Source organism: Delphinapterus leucas, chromosome 4 (genome assembly GCF_059928025.1).
Source record: "Delphinapterus leucas isolate spDelLeu-1000000601 "Yukka" chromosome 4, BTC_Dleu_Yukka2, whole genome shotgun sequence".
NCBI lineage: Eukaryota > Metazoa > Chordata > Mammalia > Artiodactyla > Monodontidae > Delphinapterus > Delphinapterus leucas.
Genome location: NC_143132.1, coordinates 92,134,230 through 92,148,948, shown reverse-complemented (window position 1 = coordinate 92,148,948; position 14,719 = coordinate 92,134,230). Strand labels below are relative to the sequence as shown.

The 14,719-nt window shown below is 36.4% G+C and overlaps 1 protein-coding gene across 1 annotated transcript in view; it reads left to right on the top strand.

The window, feature by feature from the left end:
* The window catches only part of NAALADL2 (N-acetylated alpha-linked acidic dipeptidase like 2), a 1,488,397-nt gene that overhangs the window by 95,892 nt on the left and 1,377,786 nt on the right, over positions 1 to 14,719 (top strand). The window lies entirely within an intron of this gene.

The following is a 14,719-nucleotide window of genomic DNA, read 5'->3' as shown; positions in this document are numbered from 1 at the left end:
TCTATCTTTGGTGTATCAAGGGACACATAGACAGTGATAAAATGATATTTTTATGGTGCATTGGGAAAAATGGATGGAGTGGCTTTAAACTGAAAATAAGCATATGTTCGTAGGACGGGGTGTTCAGCCTGCCTGGCCTTGTAAGCCTTGCTGAAGACTGAAGGATTTGTCAAAACATACTGTAGCCATAGACAAGGTAGGAAGCTCTGTGAATTGAAGTAATGTCTTAACCGTTGTATACATGTAATGTCTTCAGATGAAAGTGAAAAATTCAGTCAATCTTCTAGAGAGTTTGTCTTTATGACTAACCACAGCTGGGTTGTTTTTTTTTTTTCTAATAAAGTTTAGTACATGGTAGATAATCAGTAAATTTTGAGAAACCCAAAGTTATATAGACAGGCCATTCAAATGATTGGAAACATTTTTAACTTTTTATCCAGATGTCTGTTATCTTTTAACATACTATTTGACACTTCCATATTTAAAATGAATAAAACCCTGAATGATAGTAGCAGCTACCATTTTGGGGGCACCCACTATGTATCAGGCCCTCGTGAGATCATTTAATCCTCATAACATCTCTGAAAAACAATCCTGATTTGTATCCTCATTTTATGTAAGAGGATTCTGAGTCTCCTTAATTTTAAGCAAGTAATCAAAAAAGTAGTGGAGCAAGGTTTTAAACAGGCTGATCAGATTCCAAAGCCTGAAATAAATGTGGTTGCCATGTCTGTAAGGAGGATTACTGACCTGTAGCATTTGTTGAATAAATGACGTTTGGACTCCCCCTCGCACTTTCTACCACTTTTGGCTTGTACTTCTCTGCATTCACCTCCATCTCTTATTTCATCATCCTCTTTGTCAGTGGTGACGTTTCCCAGACAGAGTATAGGGCAGACTGGCTGTGCCAGGAGACTAGCATTCCTGTGCAGACACTGAATCAAGGCCTTGACCTCATTAGCATTGGGAGCCTAGAACACCTGCTTTCAAATCCTAGCTCTGCTTCTTAGTGGCCCTGTGATTTTGGACAAGCACAGTTTCTTCATCATTGTATAATGAGAGTAATAATAGTACATGAATTTTTATATAGTGTTGTTTGAGTATTACATGATTTAATAAATGTATAACACTTGACATATTGCCTGGCATATAATAATATTAGCTATTATTATTTGTGATTACATCATGATCACCTTTCATAACTTTTCTAAAGGAAACAATATTAGAGGAAAAGGAAATTTCAGTCGAATTTTTAAATGGCTAGCTCGTGTTTAGCAATTGCATTTTGTAACACTGAAATTTTGTATTAGTGTTTTATCACTGAAATAATTGAGAGCCATATTACAACATTTCTGTTCAGAATTTTGAATGTGTTATGATACATTTCATGGTGGAGGATGGAGTGAAAGGAGGAAGTTGCTATGAAGATTCAGGGTACTTGTACTTATTTAATAATTTTGTTCTACCTTCTGCTGTAGTGAAATACTGGTTTCTAGGAAAAACGTAGAAAATTGGGGCACATCTAAGTGATAGAAAAAAGTCTTTTATTTTTATTTTAAAGTGTAATTAAGCTTTTAATTGTCAAAATTTGATATGTAGACCGTCATCTTAAAGCTGTCTCAGTTGCCAAGGAAATTTAATGACAGGAAGCTTAGGAAGAGCTTTATCTAGTTGACAGGTTCTAAAGAATCTGTCCTAATGGAGGGAGGAATTTGCATGTAAAATGTGGAACAATGGTCAATAAAATCATCCATCATATTTTATTGAAATTACATTCAAATATAAGTGTTTTTGGTGTTCTGGATTCCAGGGTGTATCTACAAAAAATTCTACCTGGCCTGTCCCTTTCTTGCTTTCTATTCCATATAGAAAATGGGATGCATAACTTCTCAATGATGAACTTGACTGGGAATTGTCAAGTTATGCCCCCCAGCTGTTTTCAAAAATAAAGTTTTATTTGAACATACACAACCATGCAAATTTGTTTACATACTGTCTATGGCTTCTTCACATTGGAACAGCAAAACTGAATAGTTGCAACAGAGACCATATGTTCAGCAAAGCCAAAAATATTTATGATATGGACCTTTACAGAAAAAAGTTTGCCAATCCCTGAAGTAGACAGAGCTAAATACACACATGAGAGTTTATTCCAACTTGATGTTTCTTACTTTCTCTGCAGGAAAGATTAATTCTCCTCACTAGGTTTTCCTAAGAGCATCAATAGTATTGATTAAATATGGCTACTGTTTCATGTGTTAGTCTTTTCCTTTCCTTTAGATTATAAGCTCCCATAGCATGTTTAGAATTATAGGGATAGCCTTTTATAAATTACAAAATATCACAAACATGGAAAATAGGAAATGTGACTATTAAAATATTGAATGGGACAACTGATTCATCTCATATGATCACCTTATTTTGTGAAACTATTAACTAATTTGTTGAAGAAATTGAAGTTAAACACATTGACTTATATAGTTCATGTGACTTGAAAAAAGATGTAAGATTATGGGTATTAAGAAGCATTAAAGCAAACAAGCTATCATGAAATAGTGTCATTAAAAATCTATTGATGTTTGAGTTTATTTGGTTTTGTTTGTATGCATGTTGTGTTTCTCAATGTTCTTCCCTGATTTTCATCACATTCTCTTGCACTTTTACTCATGGAGTTCTAGCCTTTTTAGTCATTTCCATGACTTCCTGCATATTTTTTGGATTATTTTAGTTTTATCTTAGAGTCCAGAATTGAGATCCGCTCTCAGAAAGCACTGTGATTAGTGTGGGATTAATCTCTAACCCATCTCATAAAGAGGCATGGTCTGTCATCATTATCATCAGCAAATAAAATCCATGTCAAGGCCACCTCCCTGAAGTCTCACTTATCTTTTTAAAAGTAAATTTGAATAAATACTGGTAATAGAATTTATGAGGAGCAGAATCCAGTGAGAGAATTCTCTGTAAGGATTTTAGAACTTCATATAGTTCATTTGCAGGTAGGTATAGTTTTCCTGCTCTGGGGAGATGATGCTGATTATTTTTTTTTTTTTTTTTTTTTTGCGGCATGCGGGCCTCACTGTTGTGGCCTCTCCCGTTACGGAGCACAGGCTCCGGACGCACAGGCTCAGTGGCCATGGCTCACGGGCCTAGCCGCTCCGCGGCATGTGGGATCTTCCCGGACCGGGACACAAACCCGTGTCCCCTGCATCGGCAGGCGGACTCTCAACCACTGCGCCACCAGGGGAGCCCGATGCTGATTATTTAAAAATCAGAGATGAAACAAGAAATCCCTAAGCAAAATGATTTATTTGCTTTTTGGTAAACTTGATTGTGTTTTGTAACCTTTGAAACATGGATTTTATGACTGATAGTATTAAAATTTATACTCCCTCTAGAGCGTGTTGTTAATCATTATTGCTCTGCTGGGGCTCAGGATTACCTGTCTGCATTGTAATACAATTTTCCTTAATATTTACAATTGAAATACCAATGGTTCTTAACACACCTCATATATTTCTATCAGTGAAATGAAATTCACAAGAAGTAAGGGCTTGCCTCCAGAAATAAACTTCAAAATATTAAATTCCTCTTAAAAATTTGTAGAACTTTTTAAGACCAATGTTGATTTTTGTACTTGTGAAATAAAATATCTGATCCTAATGGTTGTATTTTAGTGCTCCAAAAGATAGATGCTCCAAAAGATAAATTCGTTATCTAAGGATAGTTATAGCATAAATAAAAAGAGAGCAAACAATAGGTACTTCATTTATAATTCAGTTCAATGCACCAGACATTTATTATGTCTCTACTTTGTGAAAGTCCCTGCAGAGATGATGTCAGGTACTTATCTTTGGAGGAGGAGGATTGAAGACAGACATGAGCACCTATAATATTTTAGAGCGTGCAGATCCATTACTATGACTTTAGAAACTCCCATCTTTTGTAGAGAGGAAAAGATACGAGAAATGGAACTTGGAGCTCCAGATGAAGTTCAGGAAAACATACTGCACTTTTGAGACTCTTTCTTACTCTTATTAAGTAGTGGTAGCTGTCAGGAACTGTGTTAAGAGCAGGGTTTGAGGGGTAGAAGCAATCCTGTGTACTCTACAAAGCAATAAGTGATCCAGAGATATAGATTTGACCCTGAACTAAAGTCACCCATGAGATTTTCAGCTCTGCCAAGTTCTTAGTGCTATCGAGAAGTCAGTCTTATTAATATTTTGAGTAGAAAAGGAAAGTTGCGTACAGAGCTTGCCTAAATTTGGTAGTAGCAGGGACAAAGACCCTTTCTGGAGGAGCTCTCCCACCTGAATCAAATTCATTTATTGTGTTCTGTTGTGATTCAAAGAGTAAAAGGCAGCATTGGTCTTAGGGGCTTGTAGAATAATGAGGGAGATAAAAGATACATTGAGGTTTCCCAAACTACTGAGGGAAAACTGGTTCAAGTGCCCGTTTCACATCCTGATCTATTCTGGGGAAAGGAATGTTCTCAGAATTTCTGCCCCTTTTTCCCCCCAGCACTCTTTTCCTCCTTCTTCATGGAACCCACTTAGTTTTAGCTTTTTAAACTCACTTGGTCCTGCACCAAAACTATATCCTCTATTGGCTTTCACAAGAAATCCATCACATTAAGCATACCATGACAGTTGTAAGTTTGTAAATTAGTTGAAGATTTGGTGGGGTCATCTCTGCTGGCTCCCAAAAGCTAAGACCCCTAATACATGTTGCTGTCTTCTTTATCTAGCAAATACCACCTGCCAAGGGTAGTCTAGTTTCCTCCCTTCCCACAAAAGTGCTGGTGATTTTTTTATTGTTGAATAAATAATACAGAAATTGCAGATGGAATAGAGAGAGAAAGCAACACAAAAGAACTTAGAGAGTTTGGAAGTAAACAGATTTTAAAGTGGCAAGTTGGAGCATGGTGATTACAGTGTGTGCCACTTTAAAACTCCATGGTAGATCTTGGAACAAATTCCTTTTAATCATATTCCAACTGTGTGGTTGACAGTAAAGCATCATTCCAAAATATCCCTTGTATTCTTTGAGTCAGGAAATTGCTGCTCTAGTAAAAGGACATTTTGGAAGCAAAATTATAATATGGATTTTGACAGTAAGACGTACTACTTGCAAGGAATGCAAGTTATACATAGAATCAATTAAAAGGAAAAACAGTATTAGGAAATGATGGGATTATTTTGGTTAGATGTTAAAAAACTCATTTTCTCTACTTTAAGCACGATGTGGTTGGCAATAACTTAGAAAAGCAAATACATGCATGTATTTGTACATATGGTATAAAAAATATATTTAATATTGTACATTATGTGTGTATGTAAATATTAGAACAAATTAGTACTTCTGAAAAATATTTGAATGATAGGATCTGCTATTAAATTTCTTATGTTTGCTACAAAACACTATTTCTTAGTAAAAATAAGTGCTATAAAGCCACTTAAGTAAAATTGACACTATTTAGTTTTCAAGAAAAATTGACATTTTTCACCAATTGGTTTAGTTCATAAGGATTTCAAAATATAAACAATGAAAGATATTTTTGAGCTAAACTTAGGCTTGGGATATAGCTTTTTTCTTGTTTAATATTTTTTTGGGATGCTATGTAAATCAAAGTGCTCTGATGCTGTTTGAATTTATTTTACATAATTCCAGAAGTGGGACAAGTTAATTCAGCAGCTGAATGACCTTGTCACAGAATCTGTTTCTACCCTTCTGCTCTGCCATTCTCAAGATGTTAGCTATATCCTCAGATTAACTTCCTCCATGCTGTCAAGATGACTAAAGCAGTTCTAGGCCTCATATCCATATACAACAGCAGAAGAAAAAGCATTTTTTTAGGAGGGTGGAAAACTTTGCTAGAAGCCCCCAGAATATGTTTCCTTGCATATTGTTGGCTAGATATGGATAACATATATACGCTTAAATCAATTCCTGGCAAAGGAAATGGGTTCACTACGATTGGCTGAGTCTAATTGGGTTGGCTGAACCTGGGCATAAGTCATCCTTCCCAGAGTTGCTTGGGGAAAAGACACCTAAGATGAATCAGGGCTCTGCCTAGCAAAAAAGAGGAAACGATGGTTTGTATAGGAAGACAATAGTGTCTATTGGAGAAACAAAGCATCATATTTTAAGCTAGTGGTTCTAAACCCTAGCTGCAAATAGAATAATTAGAATTACCTCGAGAGCTTTTAAAAAATATGTTGATTTAATTGTGCTGGGTTGCACATAGATATTATCAATAGCATTTTATAAAAATCCTGGTGATTTTAATGTATAGCTAAGTTTGAGAACCACTGCTCTAGGTAAACTGAGGATAGAATAATGAAACAAAACCCTCCATGAATCTGCACACATTTAGCTGCTCAAGCAGTTTTCCATCTCTACTGAGCAGTACCTAAAAATTAATCAGCGGCCAGCAGGGTAAGGTTACCAACACAAAATCTGAGACCACAGTTAATTTGCCAATGTGAAATGATGCTCACTGCCATAGTCATTGCACATTTTCCAAGAACGTATGATTTTGGGGTACTTAAATACCCAGACAGCCTTCATAGCCAAGCCGAGATGGGGTTTTATGTAAAGGTAGGAACATTAGTCCCATTTTTGTGATGAGAGAACTGAGTTGCAAAGAGGCTGTTACTGGAAGAGAGAGAGAACTGAAGGTCTTATCTTAGTATCCTGCAGCCACGGTTTCCTCTTTTTACTTATTTATTGTTGCTACTTTTGTTCTTGTTTTATTTGAGACAGATGCCATTTGTTTTGGTTAAAGTAAAGCTTCATAATTATAACAGGTACCCTTTATTAACAGGGTACCTTGAGCCACGAACTGTGCTAGGTGCTTTATTACTGCCCCAACATTTGTTTAATCACTACAGAAATCACATGCAGTAAATAGTACTAACTCTACTTCATAGAAAAGGATATTGGAACCCAGAGAGTTTGTTACTTCTCCGAGGTCTCATAATTAGCTCATTTCTCTGGGATCTAGACTTTGAACCCATAATGCAGTGAAATGCCAAAATGCATTTTGCTATGCACAGAGATTTGATTTTGTGCAGCTTACCGGTTCAGCAACTACCTATTGGTTGACTAACAGGTGATAGGTGCTGGGCTAGGCCTGAGTTGGATTGCATTTTCCTTGCACAGTATAATTTACATTTTTTTTTAGAAATGGGTTTAGGCCAGTTGCTTTGCACCAAGCACTTAACATATGATCAAAGAATAATTAAATGAAGAAATGATGTGGAATCTTCATTAAGATTGCTTAATTTGGAGTTGCTCAAATTTTAAAGACCAGTGAAACTACCTTGGCAATACTTTCCTTTTCCAGAGGAACTTATTAAAATATAGAAAGTAAAGCTTTTAAATATGTAGCTTATATTGTACTCCCTGATATTTCCAAACAAATACTGAGTTACTGGAGAGTGTGTCTTGAGTTATTCAGTCACACTCCATATTACTGTTTTTTAATAAAAACAGTACTCTTTTAATAAGAGACATAATTGGTCTGTATGGCTGACATTTATTCAGATACTTGCTTTAGAATGTGTTCTTCTAATTGAAAGATAAGAGGAAAATAAACTGAGCAATGGCTATTAAGGACTCACTGGTTTAGTTTTCACAGAGATAACATTTTCCAAATTACTGAGTTATGATATTGAAAATGAAGGGCAGGCTCCTTGTTGGGGGAAAGTGTTAGAATAGCCCTAATGCAGAATCTCATTAAAGCAACTGTCAGGATTCCTCTATTTTACCATCACCTCCCCTATTCTGTAAGAAGCAACTGTCATTTTGAGTGAGTGTGCTGCCAAAGAGGCATTTACAAATAAATGAAAAATGTCACAATTGATTTCACTCCTTCCAGGATACTGTGTGTCAGCTTTGTCACAAACTGTCTTTGTTATTCTCTGTTTTAGATATCCCAGCTGGACATTGGAAATAGCTTTTGATGGTTTAGGGCCTCTTTCACTTGACCCCCGGTAAGCCCTCTATTGGTGACCTTTTATAAATATTTGTAAAACGGTTTGAGCAGTTAGAGAGTATAAAAACATTTTTCCCTCTTTCTCTCTGCAACTGCTGTTTTTGTCAAAAAGCATTTCAATGTCAATATCATTTACTTGCATTTTTGGACATTAGAGAGAATAATTCCGTGCCCTACAGAGCATCATAAAATTATACAATTATAATTCACATCCTCTTCCCTAACATGATGGTTTGTTATTATAATACTTAATCTAATAATAATTCTAATAACAATTACTTGAAAAGAAGATATATGATTATGCTTTTCCTGTATTTTGAAATAGGTGTCCAAATTTTTATCACTCTTTCTTTATAATATTATCTTTGATATATGTCTTTCATATGATTTATATATAACATTACTGATACACATTCATTATTGCCATCACCGTAAACCAGTCCACCAGCACTACCGCCATCATTCTGGCATTAGTGAGCACTTACTCTGAGCCATATGCTATATGAATTAGCTATATGAATTAGCTTATGTGAATATATCACAGTGGTATTTGAATCCTAAGTTAATATGGATTTGAAAGAAAAGCAACTAATTAGAAATTACTAACAGTTGTTACTTTTACCGTGGATATTAAAGTAAATCTTCATATAATTATACTTTAAGAGATTTTAATCAGTATAATTAGTTATAGATTATGGATCATTTGAGATTATTTAGCTTTCTACTTGAAAGATAATGGAATGGACCAATTAGGAATATTCTGTTTCTCTTGAAAAATAGAAGTTGAAGCAATTCACTCATTCATGCAATAGATATTTATTGAGCACCTATTAAGTGGGAGCTATTTTACACTGAGGACATGATGGTGAAGAATATGTATCTATTTCTCAGGGGCTTACAGTCTAGTGACAAACGGTCAAGAACAGGCAAGTACGCCATCATGTGATGAGTGAAAACAGTAGGGATAAGCATGGGATACAAAGTGAGAAATGAGGTGGGCATCTAAGCCAGACTAGAGATAAATGCTCAAGGAGGGATGTGGCAGAGGATGGAAAAATATTAAATTTTGGTTACAAAGTAGTTATGGTGTCTGAAGTGTAGTGTTTAAGATAGGGAGGTGTGCCTAAAGAATTCAGGAAGGGGCACATCATGAATGTCCTTCTGAACTATATCAAGGAATTCAGGTATAATTGTGAACAGTAGCAGTTAAACTGGAAAGACTTCATCTGATACTGATTATTTTCTTCAAACTAGGCCGATGAAATTCTCACAGGGCCAGCTTCCTATATCTAATAGCCAGGAAGGCAGGCCATTCTTCCTCCTTCACACCTACATAAGTAGAATATATTTCCTAGAATATAAGGTCTTTGTTAGCAAGGACCTGGGCTGATGCACCTTGTTTTCCCAGGATCTGTTGCAGTATTTTGCACATAGCAGGCTCTCGGTGTTTGTGGTGTGGGATGACAGGATCAAACCTAAATTCTGGGGAATGGATAGATTGACCCAACTGAGGGTCCCCACAAAGACTGACTACTTAAAGCCATATTCTCCTCTTTCCCTGATCAGTTGTCACAAATGGCAAAACTGCTTTCTGCATCTCCTCTTGACTTTTAGATTCATAGTAAGGGGACTCCATCAAAATCAATATGAAATGCAATTTTTAAAATAAACAATAATGTATCAACTTATAAGTGAAAAAATGTATGTCAGTAAATTCTCTTTAAAGACATAAAAAATGTTTGAAGAAAGCTAAGAATAAGTGAAGAAAATTATTTTTAGCAAAAGAAGAAATAGCCAATATATCCAAGTTTTATTTATTTTAACTCTAGAAAATTGTATAGTCAATATACATTATAAAAGCTTTCTTTTGCAATGAGAAAGAGATGATAACTATCATTAAATTAATCATATAAAATAATGTATCAAGAAGATAAAGTGTACTTGTTTTGTAAGAAAAACTAATGAGGAGTCTTTAAAAAATATGGTGATTTACAAATCACAAAATTACTGGTGTATATTATTGTATAGTGTGGACACTTTGGGTTCAGTTATAAAAAAACTTACCATTGTAAAGTTCTCCATTCTAGAGACTTTGCTATGACCATCTTTTCTGGAGTTATTCCTTTAAAATATGCTGTCTTATGGCCACCTTGCTGCCAGATTGGGCTTGAAACCCGTGGAGCATTTCTGTGATTTTTTTTTTTTTTTGGTATGGCCACATAAAATTCTGGAAGGACTAAGACACCCACCCAAGGCTACACAGAGTAGGATATCAGCTCTCATGTGACATTTTAGTGACCTAAGGATAGACACAAACTGGAAGTTTCAATAAACTCGATAATTTTAGGACATTTAAAATATTTTTTTCCAAAATGAAAATAACTTTTAAAAATATAAAACCTGGGCTTCCCTGGTGGCGCAGTGGTTGAGAGTCCGCCTGCTGATGCAGGGGACACAGGTTCACGCCCTGGTCCGGGAAGATCCCACGTGCTGCAGAGTGGCTGGGCCCGTGAGCCATGGCCGCTGAGCCTGCGCGTCCGGAGGCTGTGCTCCACAACGGGAAAGGCCACAACAGTGAGAGGCCCACGTACAGCAAAAAAAAAAAAAAAAAATATATATATATATCAAACCTAAACTATATATATATATATATATAGCAATAAAGAAAATATGAACAAGGATACCAAGTTGCACACAGAATCTCTCAACCTTAGAGTCACCTGTTGTTCATAGGGTAATGTTAACATTTTGCAAAGTGAAGAAGAGGCAGTTCTCAAAGAAATGCTGCCTAATGTTTTGGAAAAATGGACATTTCTCTGGCTTGCTATCACTCAAAATACAGGTTAAGAATAGCCAAATTAAAGAAAGTCTAATGAAAGTAGAAAAGAGGCAGAAATGAGAGCAGTAGAACTGGAAATGTTGTGAAGGATCAGGATATGCCACCCCAAAATATGCTTCCTTGTCATCAAAATGATTTTTTTGTCCCTAGTTTTCATTTTTTTAATTTTTTGTTTTTATTTTTTAAAAATTTTGATTGGAGTATAGTTGATTTACATTGTTGTGTTAGTTTCAGGTGTACAGCAAAGTGAATCAGTTATACATATATCCACTTTTTTTTTTTTTAGATTCGTTTCCCATATAGGCCATTACAGAGTATTGGGTAGAGTTCCCTGTACTATACAGCAGGTTCTTATTAGTTATCTATTTTATATATAGTAGTGTGTATATGTCAATACTTTGGGATTGGGCATCAAAATGATTTTGAGCTGAATGTATTTAGTTTCTGAAATCCCGTATCTGCCTAAAAGCAGAGCCTCCCCAAAGATCTCAAAAGTCACTAAATCAGGCTACCCTGGTGGCGCAGTGGTTGAGAGTCCGCCTGCCAATGCAGGGGACACGGGTTCGTGCCCCGGTCCGGGAAGATCCCACAGGCCGCGGAGCGGCTGGGCCCGTGAGCCATGGCCGCTGAACCTGCGTCCGGAGCCTGTGCTCCGCAACGGGAGAGGCCACAACAGGAGAGGCCACAACAGTGAGAGGCCCGCGTACCGCAAAAAAAAAAAAAAAAAAAAAGTCACTAAATCTTCTTCTGCAAAGCTACTGTAATCTTCTCATCACACCCAAACAGACTTTGTCACAAGACTGACATATCCCCCATTGGTTCTTCTAAGGTCCCTTTTATCTTTCCAAAATGTCCTTTGTTTTTCTATAAGTGCCCTTTCTCCTCTTCCCCTTCCCCTTCCCCTAGTGAATTAAGTCTATAGACCCCAAATTCCAACCATCCCTTTGAGGTATTCATCTCTGAGTTCTCTCTTAGGTATGCTCAATGCACATGTAAATGAATTTGTTTTTCTTTTGTTAATCTGTCTTTTGTCAGTCTAATTTACAGGGACATAGCCAATGAACCTAAAATGAGTAGAGGAAAAAAAATATTTGTTTCCTCCCCTACTAATTGACTACTTAGGGTTCTATACCACACAGTCATACTGAGTACTAAGGACTTCACTTTAGGAACATTTAGTGTAGGAACTTGCTTCCCCAAATCAAAGTCAACACTTGATCTAAACTAACTCTTGGTATCTGATCTCAGTTTAACAGCCCTGCCTCTAGGTTACAGCTGGTCCAGGTGAAATAATACTAATGAAGAGATTAAAGTTGAACCATAGAGGCATTCTAAATGTCCTCATACTGCTAAATGACTTTAGCAAAAACATGACCCTCTGTCTTTAACAGAAAATATGAATTGCTAATAAGTAAAATGAAAACCTAATTACTTCCTTTAAAGTAAGAAAGTGCCCAAAGAAATCAGCCCCAAATCCTTCAATAACACCTTTAACGGCAAAAGGGGATTTCTAACAAATAAGACAAAAATGATTATTTTCTTTATTGTAACAAGAGCTCAAACAAATCAGAAACACCACTAACTCCTTTATATATTTAGAGTAAAGAAGTGAATCAAAAGTTCGCAAAACAGTCTTTCGTCTAGTAAGAGAAAGAAATTTTTTTAAAAAGAAATAAAGGCAGACGATGTGGCCAGGCCTGTCAGTGGGATGTGTAAACAACTGCTGGCTAGACAATTGGCAGAGGGCTGGCTCTGGCTGGGCCAGGTGGTGGGAACAGTATGAGGCGCCGGCTGCCTTGTTTCGGGGTCACTTCCTGTGCTTATTCCGTCTGTTGGTTTCCTTCTTTTGCGTCCACCTTCTGACTTGGATAGCACCTGTTCTGTACCATTACCTTGGCAGGCAGCTTTCATGTACATTTTAACAAATTCTCTGTGCCAAATTCTCTCCTTAAGTTACCAAAGGCAACTGTTAAAATACTTTCAGAGCAAGTGAGACAAAAAACAGTTTTCTATAAAGACTAAGGAGTCAAGTATGCTACTGGCAGGCCGACTGCTTGTGAATTTTGCACACAACATTTGAAGCTGGCTTGTTGATGAGAAAAACGTTAATTGTTTTTAATTGTCTGAGCAAAGGGGTGTAAATTTCCTCCATTCTGTTGCTGTTTATTGGATGTCTGTTCATGCTAACATGCCCAATTTGGCTTCTCTTTTTCTTTAACATACCTCTGCAAATTTCCAGGAACTAAGACAAAAACAATTCTTTTATATTAGGACATAGCATTTTCCCAGCAATATAGTGTGGCTTATGCCAACCTGTTGTCTGGAGACTAGGGAACTTTACACATGGGTTTTCTAAATGATAGGTATTTTGAAATTTTCTATAAAAAAATTTGATAGAATTTTTTCTCTTTGTAGCTGCAGCCCATTTATGTACTTTTTGCCTTATGAAGATGGAGGGGGAGAATCAAAACATCCCTCAAAACTGGAATAATACAGTTTTGGGTGGGACACATAGTCCTTTTACTAGGAGTCAGATTTTGCACACAGGAGAACCAAAGCTTTTCTCACATTTCTTTCTCTTACCGTATCACTCTTCTTTACCTCCAAACTCTTACTGGATGTTTATTCCTAAAATATTGACATTTGGGTAACATGAATTTCAAAGAAAACTTTTCAGAAGCTCTTTCATCTCAATGCCTATCATGCCACATTCCACATTCCATTTAATTTTAAAGCCATTTAATTTTAATTGGGAATGAAATAAGATACCTATTATAAAGACAGTTTAGAGATGAATTCCGGTAACAGATTATTTTTGATAACCATGTATCTGAATCATCTTTTGTAAAATTTTTACATACTGCTTTATTTTTTTTCTAAATTAGAAAATTGAAATGTGTGATGATACAGCTAAAGCACAGATTCAGCCCAGAAAGATGAAAGGCGATGGTTAAATAACAAAGGTTAATAGTCAAAGGATTTGACAGCTTTAAAAATACAATGTGTTTATTTAGTACATTTAAAGTGGTTTAATCAATCAACCATTCAACATATCCTAAGTATGTGGCATGTGTGCGAAAATGCACTGGGTGCTGTAAAATACATATTTTTAAACAATCAAAAAGCATTACTGGGCTCCATTTATGATTTTAATTATTATAGAGTATAGAGGAGTTCAGTATGTTTCCTGATACAGAACTGTTTACAATTATAGGAAAACAAAATAGGCAGTGAAAATATAATACAGAAATAGAGAATAGGAACATATTTAAATAGGTGCTAATTATGAGGTGAAGGCAGTATTTGTAAGAGTCATTAGAAAAGGCCTAAATCTGTGTGCTGGGGACATCTCAGAGAAGGCAATTTAGAGGCACTATGGTTTGAGGTGCACTGTGACACGAGAATTTGGGTAGATGAGAGAGGTAAATAGACACTTTTTGTTTGGGGTGAGGGGGGTGACCAAGCAGCATGACCCATAAAGGGAGAATGGCAGTTGGAGAAGTAGGCATTAGTGAATGGCACAGAGGATGTGTCCTGAGAACTTGTTGGATGTGAGGAGAGGTAGAGGCAGGGCCTTCAAAGCCAGGCAGCATGCTTTACACCAAGGCAGTGGACTGCAATAAGTTCTTGAGCTGGGAGTGCCATTATGAAGATAGGGTCTTCTATGAAATGATCCTGAGCTGGGACTAGAGCAGGATGGTTGGTGGGAGGGAGCTGTGGACATCTAGGCACAAGAGGAGTAGGCTGAATTAGGGTGCTGATGGGGGAGTGAATGAAGAAATACAGTGTAAGTAATTAAGCCATATTTTACTGATACTTATTTCTTATTTACCAATATGGTACAACAATTAACACATTCCGGAGTTAGTAATTAGCAATCAGGT